This window comes from Moschus berezovskii, chromosome 10 (genome assembly GCF_049115385.1).
Source record: "Moschus berezovskii isolate FMDL1 chromosome 10, NW_MosBer_1.0, whole genome shotgun sequence".
Taxonomy (NCBI): domain Eukaryota; kingdom Metazoa; phylum Chordata; class Mammalia; order Artiodactyla; family Moschidae; genus Moschus; species Moschus berezovskii.
The window spans coordinates 77,166,850-77,193,068 of NC_142469.1; the positions used below are offsets into that span (position 1 = coordinate 77,166,850).

At 38.6% G+C, this 26,219-nt stretch overlaps 1 protein-coding gene and 1 pseudogene across 1 annotated transcript in view; both read left to right on the top strand.

Annotated features, from left to right (window-relative positions):
• Nucleotides 1-26,219, top strand: part of LOC129560936 (uncharacterized) — a 131,690-nt gene that overhangs the window by 50,720 nt on the left and 54,751 nt on the right. The gene's annotated exons all lie outside the window — the stretch shown is intronic.
• Nucleotides 7,254-8,671, top strand: LOC129560935 (large ribosomal subunit protein uL18 pseudogene; annotated as a pseudogene).

Sequence of the window (26,219 nt, forward strand, 5' to 3'; positions counted from 1 at the left end):
TGCAAATGAGTAACATCTATAATGGTTGACAGTCCAGCTTTAAAACTTTAGTGGGCAGCAGGAATGCCCTTCATGTACCTTCATGTTCAGAAAACTTGATGATCTTCACTTTGCCATTCCCTTTTGCTCTCCAAGTGCACAGTCCTAAATACTGAACTGGAACCACTGAGATTCGTAACTGTGTCAGTGTCAAAAGCCTGAGACCAGTAATTGATGTGTGAATATACTAAAAGCCAAATGTGTTTTAAAAGAGTGCAGTGGGTCCTTGAAGTATGGATGCTGAGAATATTTTAAGGTCAATGAGCAAAATCTCCAAAGGAGAAAAAAATGGCTTTATTTTCCCCATAATCTTAAAGGTGAATTTTGCTGTGTTCAAGAAATCAAAATGATCGTAGGTGACTTACTGTTGCAGAGACGTGTGTGTGTGTGTGTGTATGCACATCAGCAAAACTTTTCTCTTTCCAAGAGGAAAGCTATTTCTATATTCACTTAATGTGAAACTTCTCATTTCCTCAAAGTTCAGTCCAAATGGGAAGTTTCTCTTTTTCCATGCATCCCCAGACACAGGAGAAGGCTTAAGCAGAGTGACGCAGGCAGGGGCTGGTGGCCTGGCTTCTTCCCTTTCATGGCCTGGCTTCTGGGGCCTGGCCTGGTGTGTGGCTGCTGTTTATACCTGCTGAAGTGCTTTCTGTGTTTGCATTGGCGCTGCCACCTTACACGCTAGAGCCCCGAGCTGTTCATGAGGTCTGTCCCAGAGCTTTGAAACCTATGAGCTGGCGGCTGGGGCGAGAGCATGTCTCTCTCAATTTTTGGGTGAACTCCATGTTTTTTCCCAGAGCTTAGATCACTGTCCGCAATCCAGGCTTGCTAGACAGAATGTAACAGTTACTGCTGGAGACATCCTGAACTTTTAAGGGCAAAAGGCGGAGGGGGAAGGGAGAGAAGAAAAAGCTCAAGGTCAACTTGACAGCTTGAAAGTGAACATTTTTATATCTGGTAAACAAAGATTTTTACGGAACTGGAAAACTTTATCGCCAAAGAAGGAAAAAAAAAAATCACTTCGTGTTATGGCAAGAGGCTGTGTTGTTCCAGAGTTCCCAATTCCATCCCAAGTCATGTTTGAGACCAGACCAGATTAATCAGTGGTTGTGGCAGGGGTGTTAGTAGGAGTGATGTAATTTTTGTAGAAATTTACCTTTCTCCCTGGTTCTTTCGTTGGTCCCTAATGATTTTTGGAAGATGTATCTTCTTCAAAAGTGGCAAAATTAGGAAAACTCTGACACCTGTTTGTCCTCTGCCCACCAATCTTGGCTTTTCCTTCCCTGTGCCCTTGTTTGTCATATTAGGAATATCCGCACAGTTTTTTTGGCTAAGATTTCTCCCCCTCTTCTGTTTCCATGGGAAGTCTTGGTTCATGGGAGAAATTTTATTTTGGTTATATAAGCTTGTGAAGAGGAGGAAATGGCAACCCACTCCAGTATTCTTGCCTGCAAAATCCCACAGACAGAGGAGCCTGGCAGACTACGGTCCATGGGGTTTCAAAGAGCCAGACACAACTGGGCACATATAAGCCTGAGTGTGCCTAGAACTGTACATTTTCCTTCTGTGTGTGTGTGTGCGCGTGTGTGAATGAGCATGATATAGATGTATAAAGGACATCATATATGAGAAACTAGTAAATTATGAAAGTGTTTTGCAGTAAAGTATAACAAATCCAAATTAAAAAGTTGACGCTTGGAAGAATTGAAGTTTAAGGCTGAATATGATGACTTCCAAGGTTCATAGCAACTTTGTTTATAGGAAAACATAAGAGAGCCCTTGTTACAACCTCTTCCCCACCTCCGACCCCCAATGAAGTACAAGGTCTGTGCTTTTATAAATATGTTAAGAATTTCTTCTGTAATGTTTGTCTGTAAAGAACATAAAAATGCCTTTGAGTTGGGGTAAATGCGATCTTATTTCACTGAGCCAAGGGGGAGAAAAGCCTACTCTTGGTTTCCACCTAGAGAAATGCTAGTGAGAAATGAATAAGCTCTCCTAGACTCTTCAAGATAGTGTATTTATTCTTGGGTCAAGCTCAATGGTCTTCCTTTTTACAGTGACAGCCTCTTTCCACCATCTTCTTCATATTTCATTCCCCAACCTGATTCATGCTGTTTGCCTGATAAGGCTGAATGATATCTAAACTGAATCGTTGACCTTGCCTGGCAGTAATGCCATGGGAGACATATTAATTTTAATGTTATATAGCTTTTTCAACATATGGGATGGCTTTATTTGTCATTCAAGTGATTTATTGATGCAATGCGTATTCCCTGGTCCTTTCATGAAAAAAATGTTTATACCTGTGGGCATGTCCAGATGGCAGTGAATGACTTGCATTCATGAGAACAGCATTCAGCAATTCATGGTTGCCAAGGTAAGCAGCAAAGGCATGCCCTCTGTACTCTATTACCTTGTAAAGAAACAGTCTCTAAGGTAACAGGCTAGCACCCTTGAGGCCAGAGATCCCTAGTGTTTTAGACTTGGTGGGGAGGTGAAGGGGGAGAGAAGAGCCAGAGGGACAACATGAAATAATACTCATAAAAGAACTTTTTGTTAATGTCCTGGACATTTAAAAGGGGGAAAAAGTTGAGAGAAGAGGTGGGGGTTCAGAATTTTCCACTTTGGGTCTCAATAGAGATTTGATTCAGATTTGCCCTGTGCTTCATCAGCGTAGTGCCCCTCTCATAGGTTAATTTGAGGGACATAGACAGCTAATGGTTAAAGGCATGACCCAAGGGACAAGCTCTAGGCTGTCACAGACTCTGATTGTCAGGTGGTGAATAAGCAAGCACTCTGATTCTCTTGGAATCTGTGGCATTTTTAGGATCGACTTGTTTTCTGTACTGTAACCCCTTAATGCTATCATTGCAATGGTACAATGTCACCTGAATGACTGTTCTCAAGGAGGTATTGCTGGCTGGATTAACAGTCTTGATGGGAAGGAGTTTTTCATTGGATTACCTTCAAATGCAGAAAATTATCAGGTGACAGCTTCTAGCTCTTACAGCCAGTAGTGTAGATTGTGAACTCCCTAGGTGATACTAGGATGTTATGTCCTTTATAGAATTTGGCCTCTTTATAGAATAGAATTCTACTATTTATAGAATAGTAAATGGTTACTATTTGTTGTTGTTCAGATGCTCAGTCATGTCTGATTCTTTGGGTACCATGGACTGTAGCGCGTCAGGCATCCTTGTCCTTCAGCATCTCCTGGAGCTTGCTCAAACTCATGTCCATTGACTTGGTGATGTCACCCAACCGTCTCACCTTCTGTTGTCCCCTTCTTGTCCTGCCTTTAATATTTCCCAACATCAGGGATTTTTTTTTCTAATGAATCGACTCTTTGAAGCAGGTGGCCAAAGTATTGGAGCTTCAGTTTCAGCATCAGTCCTTCCAATTAATATTCAGGATTGATTTCCTTTAGGATTGACTGGTTTGATCCCCTTGAAGTCCAAGGGACTCTCAAGAGTCTTCTCCAGCACCACAGTTCAAAAACATCAATTCTTCGGTGCTCAGCCTTCTTTATGGTCACCTCTCTGTGGAGGCCTGGGCCTGGGCCACCATAGCAAGGTCTTCTTAACCACAAGAGACACTGGAAACTGTCAGTCAATTCTGATGTCAAAATGCTTTCCATTCCCCAAGAAATAGTATTAGGTAGAGGGAGGGAAAACTAAAGAGAGCCTCCATAAGGCCTCTAAAAAGGGAAGTCTAGAGAGAAACCCTCGTAAGAGCCTGATTACTAAACACCATATAAAAACAGAATAATTGGACTGAAAGTCACCTTATAAGATTCACTGAGTCTCACTTTAAGCAGGTGACTAAGGCATCCAGAAAAAAGAATTGTTCCTTTCTCGATATTTTCAGAGGGAAACATATGACACATAATCCCCTGAAAGTTAATTTCATATTTTGGCCCCCCAGAAATATCTTGTGTGAAATTAAAATCCTAGCTTTCAAAGTCAAACATTTCTTATTATTCTGGAGCTGTGAATAAAGAAAACAACCCATCAGTCTACTCAATACAAATTGGACATGTTCCTAAAATTTTCTATCAATTGAATTTATAGAAATCACTAATTTGTTTACAGATTCCAGTTCATAAGGGTGTTCGGAAATGTTCCACCTAAGTAGAAACATTTTAAATAGTAATAGCAACAGTATTTGATGTATGCTTACCATGTGCCAGATATAGTTCTAAGTGCTCAATGTATATTAATTCAGTTGTTCCTCTTTAATAACAATATTAGATAGGCACCATCTTTCACAGATTATTAAGATTGCGGCACAAGAAAATGAAATAACTTTTCTAACGTCACACTGATAGCAAATAGAAGAGTCAAGAATTAAAGCCATCCTGACCTGAGAGCATAATATGCCCAAGTGGTAGTGATTGGTAAAGACTGAAATTTTTAAAGTCCTCAACCTTACCTGAAAAGGCCTTTCAGATATAGTAAGCTCTTGAAATGGAGCATTCCAACTCCAAAATCTATCACTATGTTTAAGACAGTGTGTGTATATATGTGTGTGTGTTAATGCTCTCAGATTTCTTCAGCCTCATTCAGAGTTTTTTGTTGTTTGTTTTTTCTTTTACTTAGAACAAGTGTGACACAAAGGGCATGAAGAAACTTCTCCCATAACCTCCTCATCTCTGTTTTGTGGGTTTGTGTGTGTGTGTTTCTATATAGATCCTAAAGGAGAGACAAAGTTGCGTATTGATAACACTTCAGGTTCATTTATTCATTCTGATCCTTTGGGATTAGGGTTATGAAAGTGGAATGCTTTTACGTAACACTATTCCACTTATGATCTTCTGTAAAAGTGAAGAGACCCTTTTCATTATTATCGTTATTATATTTTTAAAAGAGACTTGTGTCCATTGTGTCAATGCTAATAGCAATCAATTACTATAACTGAACTAGCATTTACTGACACTATTTCCAATTATTACTTGAAATAGGTATAAGTAGATACCTTCCAAGTCTTCCTAGGTGGTGCTAGTGGTGAAGAACCCACCTTTCAATGCAGGAGACATAAGAGAAATGAGTTTGTTCCCTGGGTCAGGAAGATCCCCTGGAGGAGGTCATGGCAACCCACTCCAGTATTCTTGCCTGGAGAATCTCATGGACCAAAAAATAGGTTAATTTTTGCTGATTAGCAAAACTGTTTTTGCATGTAGACTTTTGGATAGCAGCCATTCTGACTGGTGTGAAATGGTATCTCATTGTGGTTTTGATTTGCATTTCTCTGATTATGAGGGATGTTGAGCATTTTTTCATGTGTTTGTTAGGCATCTGTATGTCTTCTTTGGAGAAATGTCTGTTTAGTTCTTTGGCCCATTTTTTGATTGGGTCATTTATTTTTATGGAATTGAGCTGCAGGAACTGCTTGTATATTTTGGAGATTAATCCTTTATCAGTTGCTTCATTTGCTATTATTTTCTCCCATTCTGAAGGCTGTCTTTTCACCTTGCTTATAGTTTCCTTTGCTGTGCAGAAGCTTTTGATTTTAATTAGGTCCCATTAGTTTATTTTTGCTTTTATTTCCAATATTCTGGGAGGTGGATCTTGGAGGATCCTGCTGTGATTTATGTCAGAGAGTGTTTTGCCTATGTTCTCCTCTAGGAGTTTTTTAGAATCTGGTCTTACATTTAGCTCTTTAATCCATTTTGAGTTTATTTTTGTGTACAGTGTTAGGAAGTGTTCTAGTTTCATTCTTTTACAAGTGGCTGACCAGTTTTCCCAGCACCACTTGTTAAAGAGACTGTCTTTTCTCCATTTTATATTCTTGCCTCCTTTGTCAAAGGTAAAGTGTCCATAGGTGCATGGATTTATCTCTGGGCTTTCTATTTTGTTCCATTGATCTATATTTCTGTCTTTATGCCAGTACCATACTGTCTTGATGACTGTGGCTTTGTAGTAGAGCCTGAGGTCCGGCAGGTTAATTCCTCCAGTTCCATTCTTCTTCAAGATTGCTTTGGCTATTCGAGGTTTTATAATGCTGGAGAGGGTGTGGAGAAAAGGGAACCCTCTTACACTGTTGGTGGGAATGCAAACTAGTACAGCCACTATGGAGAACAGTGTGGAGATTCCTCAAAAAACTGGAAATAGAACTGCCATATGATCCAGCAATCGCACTCCTGGGCATACACACCGAGGACACCAGAATTGAAAGAGACACATGTACTCCAATGTTCATCGCAGCACTGTTTATAATAGCCAGGACATGGAAGCAACCTAGATGTCCATCTGCAGATGACTGGATAAGAAAGCTTTGGTACATATACACAATGGAGTATTTTTCAGCCATCAAGAAGAATGCATTTGAATCCGTTCTAATGAGGTGGATGAAACTGGAGCCTATTATACAGAGTGAAATAAGCCAGAAAGAAAAACATCAATACAGTATACTAATGCATATATATGGAATTTAGAAAGATGCAAATGATAACCCTGTATATGAGACAGCAAAAGAGACACAGATGTATAGAACAGTCTTTGGGACTCTGTGGGAGAGGGTGAAGGTGGGATGATTGGGGAGAATGGCATTGTAGCATGTATATTATCAAATGTGAAATAAATCACCAGTCCAGGTTCAACGCATGATACAGGATGCTTGGGGCTGGTGCACGGGGATGACCTGGAGGGAGGATATGGGGAAGAGGGAGGTGGGAGGGGGGTTCCAGAAAGGGAACACATGTACACCTGGGGCGGATTCGTGTCAATGTATGGCAAAACCAACCAATATATTAATGTAAGGTAATTTGCCTCCAATAAAATAAATTAAAAAAAAAAACTGTTTTTGGAATGCCTGAAAAAATCCAGATATTTCTTTAGTTTCCAGGAAAATCCTAGTGTATGTCTCTTTTATCCCATTGAGAGATTATCTGATTGGAAAATATTTCCCCCATTGCTAAGGTCATATGTCTTATGAGGCCAGTATTTTTATATGTGTAATAAACACATTATATTGAATATTGAGCATATTTCAAAAGTCCACAGCTTTGATAGGGCTTCATCCCACAAGGATGAGCTCCAGATAAACATGTGTGAACTATTGCACCCAAAATGAATTATGGAAGGCTATAGTAAAACTGATCATCCAAAGAGGAAATGAAAGATTTCTAAATGGAAAAAAAAAATGTGAACAACTAAATTCCCAAGGTCCAACTTCTGTAAAGTTCTTGATGTCTTCGGTTAAACATAAAACATCTGTCTAGTCTCTTGACAATTAAAAAAATTTATTGTTGGAAAGCCATTATGAAAATACATTAGGGAGTCTATTATGCTCATCAATAACACACCCTCAGAGGCTGTGTCTACATGCAAGGGAATGAAACAGAAAGCTTACTTCCAAAGAGTTAAAATGCCTACTTTATTCCTCACGGCTTTCATCATAATTCCTGTCATTTAATTATATTATTGTGGTTCAGCCTGGAGCTGTGCTTCAGCTCTGTGGCAAGCCGCAGAGTTGGGGTTCTGTTCTGCAGAATGGGGTTTGTTAAACTTGTCAGGAACAAGGCCTACTTCAAGAGATACCAAGTGAAATTCAGAAGAAGGCGAGAGGGCAAAACTGACTATATGCTCAGAAACGATTGGTAATCCAAGATAAAAATAAGTACAACACACCTAAACACAGAATGACTGTTCGTGTAACGAACAGAGATATCATTTGCCAGATTGCTTATGCCCGTATAGAAGGAGATATGATAGTTTGTGCAGCTTATGCTCACGAACTCCCAAAATATGGTGTAAAGGTTGGCCTGACAAATTATGCTGCAGCATATTGTACTGGCCTGCTGCTGGCCCGCAGGCTTCTTAATAGGTTTGGTATGGACAAAATTTATGAAGGCCAAGTTGAGGTGACTGGAGATGAATACAATGTGGAAAGCATTGATGGTCAACCTGGTGCCTTCATCTGTTACTTGGATGCAGGACTTGCCAGAACTACTACCGGGAATAAAGTTTTTGGGGCCCTAAAGGGAGCTGTCGATGGAGGCTTGTCTATCCCTCACAGTACCAAACGGTTCCCTGGTTATGATTCAGAAAGCAAAGAATTCAGTGCTGAGGTACACCGAAAGCACATCATGGGGCAAAATGTTGCAGATTACATGCGTTACCTGATTGAAGAAGATGAAGATGCGTACAAGAAACAGTTCTCTCAGCACATAAAGTGCAACGTAACTCCAGACATGATGGAGGAGATGTATAAGAAAGCTCATGCTGCATTACGAGAGAATCCAGTGTATGAGAAGAAGCCTAAGAAAGAAGTTAAAAAGAAGAGGTGGAACCATCCCAAAATGTCCAGAAAAATGATCGGGTAGCTCAGAAGAAGGCAAGCTTCCTTAGAGCTCAGGAATGAGCTGCCGAGAGTTAAACCAAACCACAATTTTCTATCAAGATTTTTCAGATAAGACAATAATAAACTTATTGAACAAGCAAAATAAATAAATAATTATATTATTGTGGTTCAGTTCAGTTCAGTCACTCAGTCATGTCCGACTCTTTCTGACCCCATGAATCACAGCACGCCAGGCCTCCCTGTCCATCACCAACTCCTGGAGTTCACTCAGATTCATGTGCATCGAGTCGGTGATGCCATCCAGCCATCTTATTCTCTGTCGTCCCCTTCTCCTCCTGCCCCCAATCCTTCCCAGCATCAGAGTCTTTTCCAGTGAGTCAGCTCTTCACATGAGGTGGACAAAGTATTGGAGTTTCAGCTTTAGCATCGGCTATGGTTTTTCCAGTGGTCATGTATGGATGTGAGAGTTGGACTGTGAAGAAAGCTGATCGCCGAAGAATTGATGCTTTTGAATTGTGGTGTGGGAGAAGACTCTTGAGAGTCCCTTGGACTGCAAGGAGATCCAACCAGTCCATTCTAAAGGAGATCAGTCCTGGGTGTTCATTGGAAGGACTGATGCTAAAGCTGAAACTCCAATACTTTGGCCACCTCATGTTATTGTGGTAGAAATATATAATTATGCAATTTACCTTTTTTTTTTTTTACTATTTTAAGTGTATAGTTTAGTGGCATTCTTTACATTATTGTGCAACCATCATCATTATCTATCTCCAGAACTTTTTAAACCTGCTATACTGAAACTCTGTATCCACTGAACTGTATAACTCCTTGGGCTTCCCAGGTGGCGCTAGGGGTAAAGAATCCACCTGCAAATGCAGAAGACAAAAGAGACATGAGTTCAATCCCTGAATTGGTAAGATCCTCTAGAGAAGGGCATTGCATAGAAAATCCTATGCAATCCTAGAGAATCCCATACACAAAGGAGCCCGGTGGGCTATAGTCCATCGTGTAGCAGTCAGACATGACAGAAGCAACTTAGCACTCATGCATGTAACCCGTTTTCTCCTCTTCCTGGCCCCTAGTAACCACTATTCTACTTTCTATCACTTTGTATTTGACTATACTCATATAAGTAGAATTGTACAACAGTTATCCTTTTATGTCTGGCTTATTTCAGTTAGTATAGTATTTTCAAGGTTCATCCATGTTGTAACATGCATCAAAAGCCATAATCAAGTTCTCTAAACTCTGAAAAGCAAAGGATATTGACAACAAGAAAGATCTTTTGGAAGAGGTGAACATTTGATTTGATAATGAAAAAAATATATATATGTATTTTATCAGGGACTCTAAAATTACATTTCAAGAGTGATGTCACACTCCCCTTCACATCAGTCAAAAAGAGCAAGGGAAGTCACAAACTCAAATCTAACACTATGCAAAATGTGTACTGTGGTCTCTATACTTCCTTGGCTTCTAGTTTTTTAATAATCATTGCCAGGATATACCCACTATCTTAGCAGCTTGCCTCCTCAATTTAAAAATGCTCTTAAAAATTGTATTTTTCTGATTTAATTTAAACCAATTGATATTTGCAAGTATTAACCGTGAACTCAGGGATATGCTGTATTGAGATTTTTAGAGGGCAAAATATACATAAGATATGGTCCTTGCACATGAAGAGATTGAAAATTTTCAGGAGAAATAACATGCATAGTCATGAAACTGTTAATAATAAAACATCATAGAAAAGAATTAAGAGGCAGTGTTGTGATATTGATGGTAAAATGCCTGTAAGCCAGGACCCTGAATCTGATTTGGACCCCGCTCATACATAGCTAGTTGTGAATCCTTCTGCAGACACCACTGTGACCTTGCTATCCTTTCTGTAAATTAAAGATGTTCAAGTTGGATCAGCATGAAAGACCCTCCTGGCCTTTGGGTCAGATGAGATCATACGTGTTCCAGGGGAGGACGGTCATTCAAGATTTCAGGAAGGAAGCAGGATATAAACTGGGACTTAGAAGATGAATGGGGGCTGTTGCCATTGGTAGGGGGGCAGATGTAAAGTGCTAGTTTTAGTTGCTCAGTTGTGTCTTACTCTTTGCAACCCCATGGACTATTACCTGTCGGCTCCTCTGTCCATGGAATTCCCCAGGCAAGAATACTGAAATGGGTTGCCATTACCTACTCCAGGGGATCTTCCTGACCCAGGGATCAAACCCAGGTCTCCTGCATTGATAGCAGATTCTTTACCATCTGAGCCACCAGGGAAGCCCAGGAGGGGCAGATGTAAGTTTCCTTCTATTTTGCTTATTAAGTTCTCAAGGGTGGACATAGTGCTTTGTTCAGGTCTGTATCATCCTAGAACCTTGCAGTACTAGTAACTTTCTAAAACCCCCAAAATACTTTTCCTTAGGAGGGTTAACTGTCAGTCCCAAGCTCATCCAAGGCATTCTATGCCTACCTCTTATCACCCTCAGTTCAGTTCAGTTCAGTCACTCAGTCATGTCCGACACTTTGCAACCCCATGGACTGCTGCATGCCAGGCTTCCCTGTCCATCACCAACTCCCGGAGTTTACTCGAACTCATGTCCATCAGTCGGTGATGCCATCCAGCCATCTCATCCTCTGTCATCCCCTTCTCCTCCCGCCTTCAGTCTTTCCTGGCATCAGGCTCTTTCCAAATGAGTCAGCTCTTCGCATCAGCTGGCCAAAATATTGGAGTTTCAGCTTCAGTATCAGTCCTTCCAGTGAATATTCAGGACTGATATCCTTTAGAATGGACTGGCTGGATCTCCTTGCAGTCCAAGGGACTCTCAAGAGTCTTCTCCAGCACCACAATTCAAAAGCATCAATTCTTTGGCGTTCAGTTTTCTTTATAGTCCAACTCTCACATCCATACATGACTACTAGAAAAACCATAGCTTTGACTAGACGGACATTTGTTGGCAAAGTAATGTCTCTGCTTTTTAATAAGCTGTCTACGTTGGTCATGGCTTTCCTTCCAAGGAGTAAACATCTTTTAATTTCATGGCTGCAATCAGCATCCAAAGTAATTTTGGAGCCCAGAAAAATAAAGTCTGACACTGTTTCCCCATTATTTGCCATGAAGTGATGGGACCAGAGGCCATGATCTTAGTTTTCTGAATGCTGAGCTTTAAGCCAGCTTTTTCAGTCTCTTCTTTCACTTTCATCAAGAGGCTCTTTAGTTCTTCTTCACTTTCTGCCTTATGGGTGGTGTCATCTGCATACCTGAGGTTATTGATATTTCTCCCAGCAATCTTGATTCCAGTTTGTGCTTCATCTGGCCCAGCGTTTCTCATGATGTACTCTGCATATAAGTTAAATAAGCAGGGTGACAATATACAGCCTTGACGTACTCCTTTCCATATTTGGAACCGGTCTGTTGTTCCATGTCCAGTTCTAACTGTTGCTTCTTGACCTGCATACAGATTTCTCAGAAGGCAGGTCGGGTGGTCTGGTATTCCCATCTCTTTCAGAATTTTCCACAGTTTATTGTGATCCACACAGTCAAAGGCTTTGGTGTAGTTAATAAAGCAGAAGTAAATGTTTTTCTGGAACTCTCTTGCTTTTTCCATGATCCAGCGGATGTTGGCAATTTGATCTCTGGTTCCACTGCCTTTTCTAAATCCAGCTTGAACATCTGAAAGTTCATGGTTCATGAACTGTTGAAGCCTGACTTGGAGAATTTTGAGCATTGCTAAGCTAGTGTGTGAGATGAGTGCAATTGTGTGGTGGTTTGAGCATTCTTTGGCATTGCCTTTCTTTGGGATTGGAATGAAAACTGACGTTTTCCAGTCCTGTGGCCACTGCTCAGTTTTCCAAATTTGCTGGCCTTTTAAGTGCAGCACTTTCACAGCATCATCTTTAAGATTTGAAATATCACCTTCACCAGTAGATATAACTTTTGATCTATTTGTTTGGAAGGCAGGGATTATGCCTTTAATCTGTTTCCCCAGTGTCTATCATAACTCCCCACGTGTAGAGAAAGCACATAAAATATTTGTTGATTGAATGAATGAATGAGTAGATGAAGGCAGGAAAGAAGGTATGAACTTTAGAGCAGGGACATATGAGAACGTTGCTTGAGGAAAATGAGTCAAGCAGGCGTGTGAGGAAATGGTTGCTAATATTAACATTAACATCAAAAAGTATGTATTATGTTAGTATCTTTGTGCATAATATAAATAAATGCTACTAGAAAGATAGACATTCATTAGGTTCTGTTACACTATGCTGAAACAGCCCAGATTTCCCTTTTATGGTATATATCATAGTTTTTACTGATATACTTGTGATCTTTGCATCTAACATAATATGTAAACTTCACGAAGGCAGTGACCATGGTGGTTTTGTTCACTGGTGATTACCCTAAATCCAGCATACTCCCTGGCATATATTTAATTTTCTATTATATATCTGTTGAAATGATATGAGAAAACAGGTTAAGGTAAGGTTATAAATGCAAATTAATTAAATCTAAAATTTTTTTGAATTAAAAATATTAAAAGTTTGCCTTTTGACATACAGGAAATGACACAAACTAATGGTGTTACCCAGAGCTATCTGGGGCTAGATTATTAGGTCTCAATGTAGGTCTTAATTGGTTCACATTAAACTTCCTGTAGGAAAACAGTCTTAGGTCCATGTTTCTTGATAATAACTGAGGATGTATAAGTTTGTTGGCAAAAGTAACCACATTTAAAATGGGTCAAGTTTAAGGAGTTATTGTAGTACTAGGATCTTCCTTCCCTTCTTCCTGGACATGTGTGCTAAGTTGCTTCAATCGTGTCTGACTCTGCGACCCTATGGACAGTAGCTCACCAGGCTCCTTGATCCATGGGATTCTCTCAGCAAAAATACTGGAGTGGGTTGCCATGCCCACCTCCAGGGGATATTCCTAACCCAGAGGTCGAACCCATATCCCTTATGTCTCCTGCATTGGCAGGAGTGTTCTTTACCACTGGCGCCACTTTCTTCCTAGCAATCCATTTAGTCTTATTCTTTGGTGTCAGACTAAGAAGAATCAACTCATATTAGCTGAAACAATCTCTTGGGGATTCTGGCTGGATCTGATGGAAATATTTTAGGACATTTCCAGACCAATTTGGACAATGCAGGAACTTCAGGTAAGCATCCTAATTTTTAATGTTGATCTTAGTTGTGTCTTGAGTGTAGATCATTATTTGGAAAATAATGTTGCCCTTTCAAGGACATTGCAGGTCTTGGTGTAATACCATCTCTATAGTATTTTTCAGTTCTTTTTTTGGTATATTTCAGTATAATTTACTAATTATTCTGTTTTGGGCAAGCCCAGTGTATAATTATCATGAAGACTGAATTATAGGATCTTTTAAATGAAGTATAATTGTATTATTTTTCAACTCATAACTGTAGGAAAGGAGAGCCATTTGAACAAGGAAAAATGGAAATCATGCAATTAATATGTTAATTATTTATTAGACAATACACATTTAAAAATATTTTATGGCAATTCAACATTTATTCCTAGTCAAAAATAATCAAAATAATTCATTTGGTACCGATTATGGATAAGGTCAGTTCTAAACACCACGTGAGGATACAAAAAAGAACCAGATATGTGTTTTCTTGGTACTATGAAGAGAAACAGGACTTACAAGTTGCTTTGACCAAAGGTTCATGATGTGAATGCATCTATAATTTTCCTGAGGCACCAATCTGAATGGGAGGCCTATGTGGGAGGGAGACACTTTGCTACTATGTCAACTGGTCAGTCACTTCAGCTTTGTTGCAGAATTTTATCAGATAGTACATTTTACTGAAAAGTTTGGATTAAAAAAATGCTCTTTTATGTGACATTCAGTTCAGTTCAGGGGAAGGCAATCTATGACTCTCAGTGGAAATATTTCCGAAGAAGTAAGAAACCTGTGAAAATATTTGTGAAACTGGAGACTTCTGAGCTTGTTTGGATTATACTTATCAATAATTATCACACTGGAAATTATGTTTGAAAAAATTTAAATTTGTATGTGTTTATTTTAAAATAATAATCTCATTGCATGTAAACATAAACAATACTTTATAAAAATAATTATTTTCCAAGATAAGAAAGAACAGTGAGAAAAGTGGCATTGTTTTCCATTCTAAAAATATCTTTAAGCCTTAGTTTAAGAAAAGACAGCAGTATTCTTATATCATTTTTGTGTGACATTAGATACCACAGAGGCAAATTCTTAGCAGTATTAAGAACGTAGTTTTGACTTCACAGAACCCCTATAAAGATCTCAGGGGCCCCAAAGATCCCTGGACCCCACTTTGAGAGATACCCTCCCTACACTCAAGAACACATTGAACAAGAGTTGTCATAGTAGGCAGTTTGTGATAATGACCTAAAATAGGCAGAAACGGTCAACAGAAGAAAAGAAAATAATTAAATGAGTATAATCTAAAAGAAAATAAAAAACACCCAAACCTTGTGTTGATGTGATCATAAAGGCAACATTTTCAACTTACATGTGCTTCATTTTTCCCTCGTGGTAAGAATAATGAGAGAAACAATGCAGGGTTGTTTCAAGGTCGCATGTGATGGTAGCTGTTAAGCGTTTGGAACACTGCCTGACACAAAGTAGGAGCTCAGTTAATGATCACAGTTGTTGTTTAGTCATTAAGTCGGGTCTAACTCTTTTGCGACCCCATGGGTTGTAGCCCGCCAGGCTTCTCTTTCTGTGGGATTTCACAGGCAAGAATACTGAAGTAGGTAGCCTATATCTCTTCTTCAAGGGATCTTCCCAATCCAGGGATCGACCCCTTGTCTCCTGCATTGGCGGGTGGTTTCTCTACCACTGAGCCACCAGGTAAGTCCGGTGATCACAGTTCCTTTTGATAAATTCAACTGGCAGAGGTGGAGGGAAGGATGCCTTGGGAGAAGGGTAATGTGAGCAAAGCCCAGAGTCAAGATGGGGCAGGTTGCATTCTGGGAATTGTAAGTTAGCTATGCTAAACAGCTATATTGATTTGAGAAAGAAGCAAAAGATAATTGTGGAGGTTCTTTGAGGACAGGTCAGGTGGTGAGGATTTCATTCCTCACGAAATAGGGAAATCATTGAAATAATAGGGGAGGAAGTAGCCGAATTAAATCTTGTTTGACTGGAATCAAATTCTGCCTGTGTCATAGTTCCCTATGGAGAAGGAAATGGCAACCCACTCCAGTATTCTTGCCTGGAAAATCCCATGGACAGAGGAGCCTGGTAGGCTACAGTCCATGGGGTCGCGAAGAGTCGGACATGACTGAAGTGACTTAGCAGCAGCAGCAGCAGCAGCAGCATAGTTCCCTAAATGATTTGCCTAGCTAGTTCCTTCTTAGACATGAGGGAAGAGAAATTTAAGTCACTGTCTGTATCCCAAATCAGGTGAGAAGTTAAAATTAGCACTGTTATGTCTGTTTTGCTTCTGGACAAACTGAAGGCCATGAGCAGCTAACTCAGTTATTGACACTTATACCCTCCCTTGGTGTTTACAGTCACATCTGGACCACAGATACCCACTCCTGTGTTTATCTAGCTGATGGATTTAAAAACTCATGTCCAGTGATCTTAGAGCTGGAGGGTGGTTTTTAAGGGAAGTGGGGTTTGAAAGGACAAGGAAAAAGAGAGCGCCTGGAAAAAATAAACAAATAAATGGCATTCAGGATGTATTTAACCCTCTGCACCCCCGGTAGGATGAGAAAATCATTCTAGCCTTGCCAGTACTTTATGGCAGCTCTTTTAGCCAGACCCCAAATAGCAATCGCCTTGACCATAATTCCTGCATTCGCTTACTTGTGCATGACTTTTTATTACTCGTGGTCAGCTTTTAGACTTTGAAACTCTGTGGTATGTGAATAGCTTTAATATTTCAGGTTTTTTTAATAAGTAAGTCGTAATTTAACTTCATTTTGAATGCTTCCCAATGGCCTGAGGATTGGTATCTTTATTACCTCAAAGGGATGTTTGAGGGTAGAGTGAGATATACATGTAAAGGTTTTTCAATTTTTATGTATAGGGAGGTGGTTGATATGTGTATGTGTGTATTTCTTCTGTCTTTAGTAGTTTAGGCTTCAATGAAAAGCATTCTATGCAATAAACCTATTTCAGTTGGTTTAGAAGTCCAAACTGTCTCTGAATCAAAAATCTGAAAAGATTTTTTTTTTTCATTTTTGATGTGGTAATAGATTATGGTTGAAAGAAGCATAGCAAGGGATGTAGACAGGAATGTTTTAATGTCTTTGGGGAAAAAAATAAAAGAAAAGAATCATTTTCTCTTCATAAATCTTCCTATCTCCAAACTGGCAGAATTGGAAGTTTTAAATTCTGGAGTTTTTTTGTTTCAACAATGGCAGTATGGCACCCTTGAGGGATGTCTTTAAGTATTACTGTGAAGAATATGCTAAAAGCAACATTTCAGATACAAAAATGGGGAAGAAATTCCATAATGATGGCAATGTTCAAGACGTAGTTAAGGTTCTTTCATTGCTGAAGTGTACTTAAGGCCATTTATACCAGCTTGAGAATGCAGTTAGAAAGACAAATAAGGGACTTCCTGGTGGTCGAGTGACTAAGACTCCACCCTACCAATCCAGAGGGCCTGGGTTCCAGCCCTGGTCAGTGAACTAGATCCCACATGCTGCAATTAAGACCTGGTACAGTCAAATACGTAATAAATGTTTTAAAAACATCTTTTAAAAAAGGCAAATAAGACAATAGGATGCAAATTATTATAGTTATGTGCAAATATTTTTCTCTTAAAAAATGACTGATATTTTTCTCTGATTATAAAAGTAACACATTTTCACTAGAACATTATAAAATATAAATATAAAGGTGAAAATGAAAATTGCTCACAACTTCCTTGCCAGGTAGGGATAATTACTTTGACCTTTGTATTTATTTCCTTTTAACTTTTTTTATTCATATGTACTTAGCTTGTTAGCAAAATTGGGATAAAGCTACATGTATATTTTTATGTAATGATTTCCCATTAATTATACTGTGAGCGTGTTTCCACATCGTTAAATAGAGTTTGAAAAGATTTTAATGACTATTTCATATTCCATTTTATGGGTAGAAGTGTGAGGTAATATGTGTAGGAGTGAAGGCCGTGGACCCTGGAGTCAGACTGCCTGGGTTTGACTCCAACGCTGCAGCTTGCCAGTTGAGTGCCTTTGGGCAAGTTACTTAACCTCTCAGTATCTCACCTCTAAAAAGGTATAAAAATAGTGGTACAAAGTAGATTGTTGTAAGGATCAAATGGGTTAATCTGTATTCATCAGAAAATTCCTGGCACAAGGTAAATATGATTGTCACTATAATAATAAATTAAGTAATCCACTATACATTATTATTAAAAAGCCATTATTATTATTAACTAGTAATAAAATAAACCATCATTATCATTATTGCATGATTAAATGTATATAAAGTTGGATGGGCTATTTCTCATTTTTATCATTAAAAATTAAGCCATGATGAACATTCTTGTAACTCAGTATTTTTCCACCTACTGGTTATTTCCTTAGGATAACGTTTTTAGAAGTGGAATTACAAGCCAAAAACATTAAACAAATGACAAAATTGCATTGCAGAAAGACTGCAGGACTTTACCTTCTCAGTTCCAGCCAAGGAACTTCTCTGTTTCACCACAATGATGACGGTATTGAGAATTTTTATGTAAAACTTTTTATACTAATAGTATAATGTCTTAATTTAAATTTGTACTTCTTTGACTACTATTCAGAATAATTTAAAATATTTTTTATTGTACGTTATCCCCCTATAAGTTGTCTCTTTTTCCCTTGTAAAAATTCTTGATATAAATATTTCAACTTGTGATCTGTCAGGTATTTGGCAACTGTTTTCCTCAAAAATTTTGTTTAGGATGTTTTTTGTGATCCATACATTTTTGTTTCTCAAAGACAAATTTACTTACCTTTTATCTTTGTGGGTTTTTTTTTTTTTTCTTTTACCTTAGCTTTTGTACTTGGTAAGCCCAAAACTCAAGATCTCTGACCTATCTTTTCTTCTAGGCTAAACATTAAACATCTAGAATGTATATTGACACTAATTTGAGGTGAAGATTAATGTCATGTAATCTCCAAATAGCTAATCTTTTTTCACAGGATTATTTATTAAATAAAGCTTCCTTTTCTTTTTTTAAAAAATTCAATTATGGTTAATTTACAATATTAGTTTCATTGTATAACTTAGTGATTTGACACTACTTCCACAGGTTACATACTCTACAAGTATGTGTGTTAGTTGCTTAGTCGTGTCTGACTCTTTGCGATCCCATGGACTGTAGCCCGCCAGGCTCCTCTGTCCATGGAATTCACCAGGCAAGAATACTGGAGTAGGTTGCCATGCCCTTCTCCAATATACCGTACAAAGTTATTATTAAATATTGGCTATATTTCCTGTGCTGTGCATTACATCCTTGTGACTTATTTAACTTATTTATTTTGTACCTAGTAGTTTGTACCTCTTAATCCCCTTCTTAATCCTACTTATTTTGACCCGTCCTTCAACCCATCCCCTCTGGTAACTTCTAGTTTGTCTGTATCTTGAGTCGGTTTCTGTTTTGTTGTATTCATTCATTTTATTTTTTAGATTCCACATATAAGTGAAGACAAAAAGACAAAACACATATTTGTCTTTCTCTGACTTATTTCACTAAACATAGCACAGTCCAGGTCCACCCATCTTGTTGCAGATGGCAAAATTTTATTCTTTTTATGGATAAGTACTATTTCATATATATATATGTATATATATACTATCACATCTTCCATATTCATTCATATGTTGATCAACACTTGGGTTGTTTCCAATATTCTCACAAATGTTCTTTATACGTTAATAGATATTTCTTGAAAAAACAAGTTATGGTCATGTTGAAGTGGCATTCTCTACCCTTCTAGACACATCTTTCACTTTAGCTTATCAGAGCAGCTGAGTATAAACATATTAATATTGTTTAATACAGCATTCGAAAAACCTATATGAGCATACAAAACCACTCCCTTTTCCTTTTATAAAGAACACTTCCTAGTGGAGCACAGCATTTTAGGAAAGATTGCCATAGGGATTGTAAATGATTTTTCTTTTACCTGGTAAATGACTAAAAATGTAGAATTGCATCCACTTGATTCAAATTATACTTCTCTTATTAGTTACAAAAGATGTGTTCCAAGAATGAATTGACTAGTTAGTTCTCTAACAGTTTATCATACCATATTAATTAATTACCATACCATATTAATTAGCCCACATACAGAGCAACTATAAACAATATGAGTCAAATTGCAGGTGGTTTCATGTTTTGATGAAACTTAGACACTGCCCAAGTAACTCTGTCTTCATGATATTGAATCTCTCCTCTTTTACTCTTGTTTCCATTTTGCCTCTCTATCCCTTGCCAGTCCATATTGGATTAGTCACCATTGCCAAATTCTCCGTCTGTACTGTCACTCTTTGGCAGTTACTATTGCCAGATTTTCAGTCTGTATGTCTGCAGCGGTCAAGCTTCAGTTGGATAATTCATATTTATTGTGAAACACATTTTATGAATGATATTTTCTGTTCTTAAAATCTGTTTTTCTCTGCTAACTATGAAGAGGAGAGGTATTTGCGTCCTATGTGAAAGTAATTTCAGCAGAACATTTGCTTGTAAAATTTCTAGGCATGGTTTGCATAAGAATGTCCGTGACTTCCGTCCCATCTCACATAGATTGAGGGTTCCCTAGGAGACTCCACCATTCCTCAGAAGGTTCTGATTTTGTAAGGTAGCTTGCAGTCTTCCTCATGTCCTATTCTTTTTTTACTGCAGTAACTGGAGATGAAGCTCTGTGTTTACTGTGATGTAAATACTTAGGATACTAAAATTACAGACTTTGGAAAACTAGATTTTTTAGTGTATACCTTCTCAGTTACATTGCATTCATGCGTGCTAAGTCACTTCAGTCATGTCTGACTCTATATGACCCTGTGGATTGTGGCCACCAGGTTCCTCTGTCCATGGTACATTATGAGGCATTTAATCAGAGATGCCTGGTGATGTCAAGATAGGGACCTGGGAAAAAGGCAGATGAAATGGCTATCTATTAGGAGGTAGTAGTTGACAGCCTTGCCATTAATCAACCTGATTTGATTAATACCTTTTATTTCAAATAGTTGGCTGAGGATTGTGATTTATTAGATTTTAGAGGAAGGCCTAATGTAGAGGCCTCTACATTAGAGGCCATCTAATGTAGTTGACCCTAGATGGGACAAGCCTAAGGATGTTTTATAAGGACTTTGCAACAATGTACACATGTTGTTTGCAGGGTGAATAAAGTAGATGTTTTATAAATTAGATGCTACAGGAATACAATGGCTAAGATACATAGGATCCCTGCCTTGGGAAAGGTAGACAATAAATACATAAACAAGAGAAATAGCAGATAAAAATAAAACTGCTCTGCAGAGGATTAAAAGAAGATAATGTGATAGAGTAATAGATAGGCTATTTAAATTGGGTGGCCTGGGAAGTCCTTTCTGAACCCATGTCATTTAAACCAAGATCTGATGATTAAAAAGAAGAGCATGTGCAGACCTATAGGAAGAGTATATCACATGAAGTCAATGAAGGTAATGGTTCTGTGAAGGCTAGAAATTTGATCTGAGGATCAGAAAGAAAGCTAGAAAGTTAGGCAGGGGCCAGACCGTGAAGGTTATTGTAGGTTCAGGCAAAATGTTGGTATTTTATCGTTGGTTTGGTGGGGAAACATTGGAAAGCTTCAATAAATTTGTGTTTTACAATTTGATCAGAATGAGTCTGAGAATAATCACTCCTACCTTTGGTTTTTTCAAGGGACAAGTTTGGAGGCAAGTTTAGTAGCCTGGTTGTGAAGTAATATTTTTAGAGTAAGAACACTGACAAAATTATAGTTAACATATTCTGTACATTCTGTACAGGTACCATGGTAGGCATTGTGTGCATTTTCTAATTTAATCATACATGTATTTTTTTTCAAATATATAAGCGGCTGTCATGATACAAAAAAATATAAAACTGATTAAAAATTTCTTAATCATAGTAGTTCTTGTCACCCAATTAAAAATACTGAAATTGTAGTTCAACATAAAAAGGTTGGAGCAATTTCTTGACCTTAAAGTGGCCTTTATATTTGAAAATACTGGGAGTGAATATGTTGGGTGGAGAAGAATATTCAGTCCTGTGTGTGTGTGTGCTAGGTCTTTTTAGTCATGTCCAGCTCTTTGCAACCCTATGAACTGTATAGCCCTCTAGGCTCCTATGTCCACAGGATCCCCCAGGCAAGAATACTGGAGTGGGCTGCCATGTTGGAGGGATCTTCCTGACCCAGAGATCAAACCTCCATCTTATGTCTTCTGCATTGGCAGGTGGGTTCTTTACCAGTAGCACCACCAGGGAAGCCCCGGTTCAGTCCTACTCAGTGTCTATGAGGAATGGCTCCCAGGAGAGCAACAGCACAGTGTAGAAATGGAGAAGCACATAAAGGAATTAGTTTAGCAAACAAGAAGTAATGGAGACAGGATACTATATAGATCCTGCCAACTCAACAAAGAAACTCCAACTGATGAAAACCCAAATTCACAGAGAGTTTAATAAAAATGTCAATCCAATACAAGCAAATGCCAACCTCTGATGTTAGAAGACCTTGTCTGAGAAGAGTGGGGGACTAGGTTTTGGGAACTAGCAACCAAACCCAAGACAAGTGCATTTTGAGTTGTTAACTGAGAAAGGTGGTTTGACTTACTTAGGGGTAAGAGAACTGGAGTTAGATTTTAACTCTAGGAGGCAAAATATAATAGAAGTGAAGAAGACCACTAATCAGCTGTCCCTGGAGGACACTGTAGAGTGCCAACTAGATACTAGAGTCAGGCACATAAAGAGGTCCAGAGTGGGAGAAATAGGACCAGAGCAGGTCAGGAAGGTCAACTACACTCTCCAAGGTAGAGCTGAGGGCCTACTCAGACTAAGTTGATCCTAGTGCCTTAGGCTTCATATCTCTGGCTTGTTGGTGATGAAGGTGTCTGGGACTTAAGTATACTTTGGAGGAAAGGAAATACCCTTATGATAAATTCTATTGGCTCTAGGGGCAGAGGTGGTTGACATGAGTGATGTGCTGGAGCCAGCTTATACATATTTAGCAGCATCATCAAGGTGGTACATTAAAATTAACTATGGTGGAAATATTTATGCCATTGCCTTCTCTGATTTATACCATAGAAATCAGCAAACATGACTGATTTCTGGAGAGTCACCCTCTCTTCCCACCTCAAGAGCTGGTATTGCAGCTTACCACTGGTTGGCACAGTTTACAGGTAACTGGTTATGATACAGCAACGGTATCTAATTCCAGAAGATATAATATGTGAAAATTGCTCCCAGAAGTTTTGTGACAGCTTAATGATTATTTCAGATGGCTGATACCACTTGGACAGTACAGCAGGATTGATAATCTACTCTATCATGAAAATATATCAGAAATCTACTTTCATATTATCTCCCTTAAAATAAACCATGGTGAAACTATGTTACAAGGATAAGAATCAGTCATGAAGTCTCAACTGGAAGCTGCATGGTGTTGACTGCAGTGTGAATCTGTGGCCATGCAGTATTTTCAGGCTAATAGCCTGACTTTTTCAGATTCAGGGGTACAAATTGATGTTATCAGGCTTCTTGCTTTTAAACTTTGAAAGCTGGTTTAACAAAAGACATAAAGAACTATATTACTATACAGCTGAATATTTCCACAAGATTGTAAAAGTGGTTTAACTGCTTTTCCTTTATCAACTCAAAGAAAAGTTTAAGGCGAACTAGTTAACTTGACATTAAAGTGTTGTAAAGTCCATGGTGACAGGTAGAATTTCCCAAGATGGTGTTCCACGTAAAGTGTTAATCTGATATGTAATTAAAATTGAAACAGAGCTTCAACAGGCAATGTTGAAATAATTGAGTTCAGATAGTTACAAGTTTCCCTACCTCTTTTGAAGTATTTAAAACAAACTGCTCAATTATAAAAACCCTTCCTCTGACGGGATTTCCACTGAGTGGGGTCAGCTTTCTGGGAAAACTAGACTGAGTTCAAGAATTTTGAAAGCTGAACTTCAAGCTTGCTGGATTTCCATTGGGTTTCAGGTTTTCTTTCAAATGTTTTATTACACATTGACTCAACATTCTCAAGAAATCAAAATATAATAATAAGGGTAACAGGTATACTATGTAATGGACACCCATCTGGAATTTCAGAATTTTATTCTGAAAGAGCCTATCTTCCATGTTAAATGAAATATAAAGCATTACAATACCACTAAAGTTTTGGAAAATCTTTTGCTTGAATTATGAATTTTAATTATTTGAGTCTTTCTGTTTTTCTTCTGCAAAATATTTAAAAATTCCTCTTGATAACCAGGATGGTTTCTTTGAAATCTGATAAGATTCATGTGTCTCTGGTCACTCATCTAATACTCAGAAAATTCTTTCTTTCCCCCTCCACTTTATACCCTTCCGTTTGCTCTTTTTGAACGCCTACTGCTGAATGCACCCGTTCTGAAAGCCAAGACAATCTCCTGTTCCATACCTTCCTGCCCTTGATATGGATACCACAGCAGGCTTTCCTTCACCCAGATTCCTTTTCAGCCACAGTAACCATGAGAGCTTAACATCCGTTTTTACCTTTCTCTCTTCCTTTGTTCTTCAAGCCAGGTATGAGCTATAAATTGAGGTAGAATGTACAGCTGGGTCAATAAAGGGTGTGTGTGTTGGGGGGGGTGGGTGAACTAGGTTTCCTATCATTTTTCACGAAGTTAAAAAACAGAGTTGGCAAAGAGGAAAAAAATAAAACAGGAAGCAGGATTGCACCTATAAATTAAATATTTTCACCCCAACCCTTTTTAGATAGCCCAGGGGTATTGGGAGGGTGTGTGTTTTGGATGGGCTCAGCAAGCATTCCAACGGTAAATGGCTTCCTGTTCAGCATGTTCGAAGTCAAGCTGTCTTTTGGGGTTGGTTAAAAATATGTGTGAAATATGTACTTTCATTTCAAGCCAAGTCAAATGTTTTCAATCATCCCCGATTACTTGCTTCTCCTCTCTTCCCATCCTGTCATTTCTTGCCCCCCAGATAGTAAAATATACCCCCAAATATGTTTTCTTTCCCAAAAGGAAGTTTAGTGATTAATTATGAGTTACATGTAAACATATATTATTGCCCTCAAAGGTATTCACCAAGAACCTGGCCAGTGTCATTCCTGACTGGCATTTTTGAGTGTTAGATCTTGGTGAATAGAAGTTAGGGAAGCATGCGAAGAAACCAAATATTTGGCTCAGGCACAACAAGGAACCAATGGATAATTGAGGGTGAGAAATGGTCTATAACTTTTCACCCCAGTGTGATGAACCTATAATTCCCAAATGTTTGTGTAATTTTCTATTTCTACCACATCAGTGACAAATATTATTTTGTACTGCATGTTCCTTGTGGATTTTTTTTTCTCATCAGCAAAGTCCAATTAGGCTTTGCTTCCTGAAAGGAAAATAACATACCTGGTCCCATGGTACCTGGCAAGAAGTGCCACAGATGTACCCAGGAGGAAAAATATAGCCTTCTAGTGGAAGCCACAGAGTCCCTTCTGTAAAACACTACTCTGATGTTGATAGACTTTTAAAATATATGTCATGTGATCTAATTAGAGAACACTCTCAGATATTCAAATTCAACATCAGGCTGTCGAGGAACCATTTATATTTGGCGTAGGCTACTGAGGCTACAGTGCTCTGTACAGAAGGCACAGGCAGGGGTTTTGTCTTCCCACTCCCCCAGTTGACTGAGCCTGTTTCAATTCAGGAGTGTTCTTAGACAACTTTATTTACTAATGGTGTTAGGTGCCAGAGTTTAACACTTTCCATATTTTAATATTTCTTTAGTGTAAGAGGTGATTTAAAAATAAACAAACGCTAGTGTGAGTTACATGGCTTGTGTGGGGGGAAAAATAGCCCACTTTTCCAAATGAATCTCTAAGGATAATTTATTCAAAGAATGTCTCTTGACATGTGATTCCAGGTTTCTGGTGTTTGCTGTTTTCAAATCGGTTTAACTCAGCAAATACTTATTAAATTGTTGACTGTACAAAGCTCAAGGCTAGGTGCTGTTTACAGGATGTTAATGACCTGGAAGTAATTCACCCTGACAAAGTTTAGCATCCTTGATTATAAAAAATCTCAGAAAGCTAGGAATATAAGGGAACTTCTTTAACATGATAAAGAGGCATTTATATTAAACAAAGTCAAAACAACCACAGCTAACATTAGACTCAATGGTGAAAGACTGAAAGCTTCCCCATAAAATTCCTACTTTGACCACCAGTATTCAACATTGTTCTGAAAGTTCTAGCCAGAGCAGTTAGACAAGAAAAATAAACAAAAGCTTCAAAATCAGAAGAGAAGTAAAACTGTCTTTATTCACAGATAACATGATCCTATGTATAGGAAATTCAGGAAACTACTGCTGCTGCTGCTAAGTCACTTCAGTCGTGTCCGACTCTGTGTGACCCCATAGACGGAAGCCCACCAGGCTCCCCCATCCCTGGGATTCTCCAGGCAAGAACACTGGAGTGGGTTGCCATTTCCTTCTCCAATGTGTGAAAGTGAAAAGTGAAAGTGAAGTCGCTCAGTCGTGTCCGACCCTTAGCGATCCCACAGACTGCAGCCTACCAGGCTCTTCCATCCATGGGATTTTCTAGGCAAGAGTACTGGAGTGGCTTGCCATTGCCTTCTCCGACAGGAAACTACTAGAGCTAATAAATTCAGCAGAGT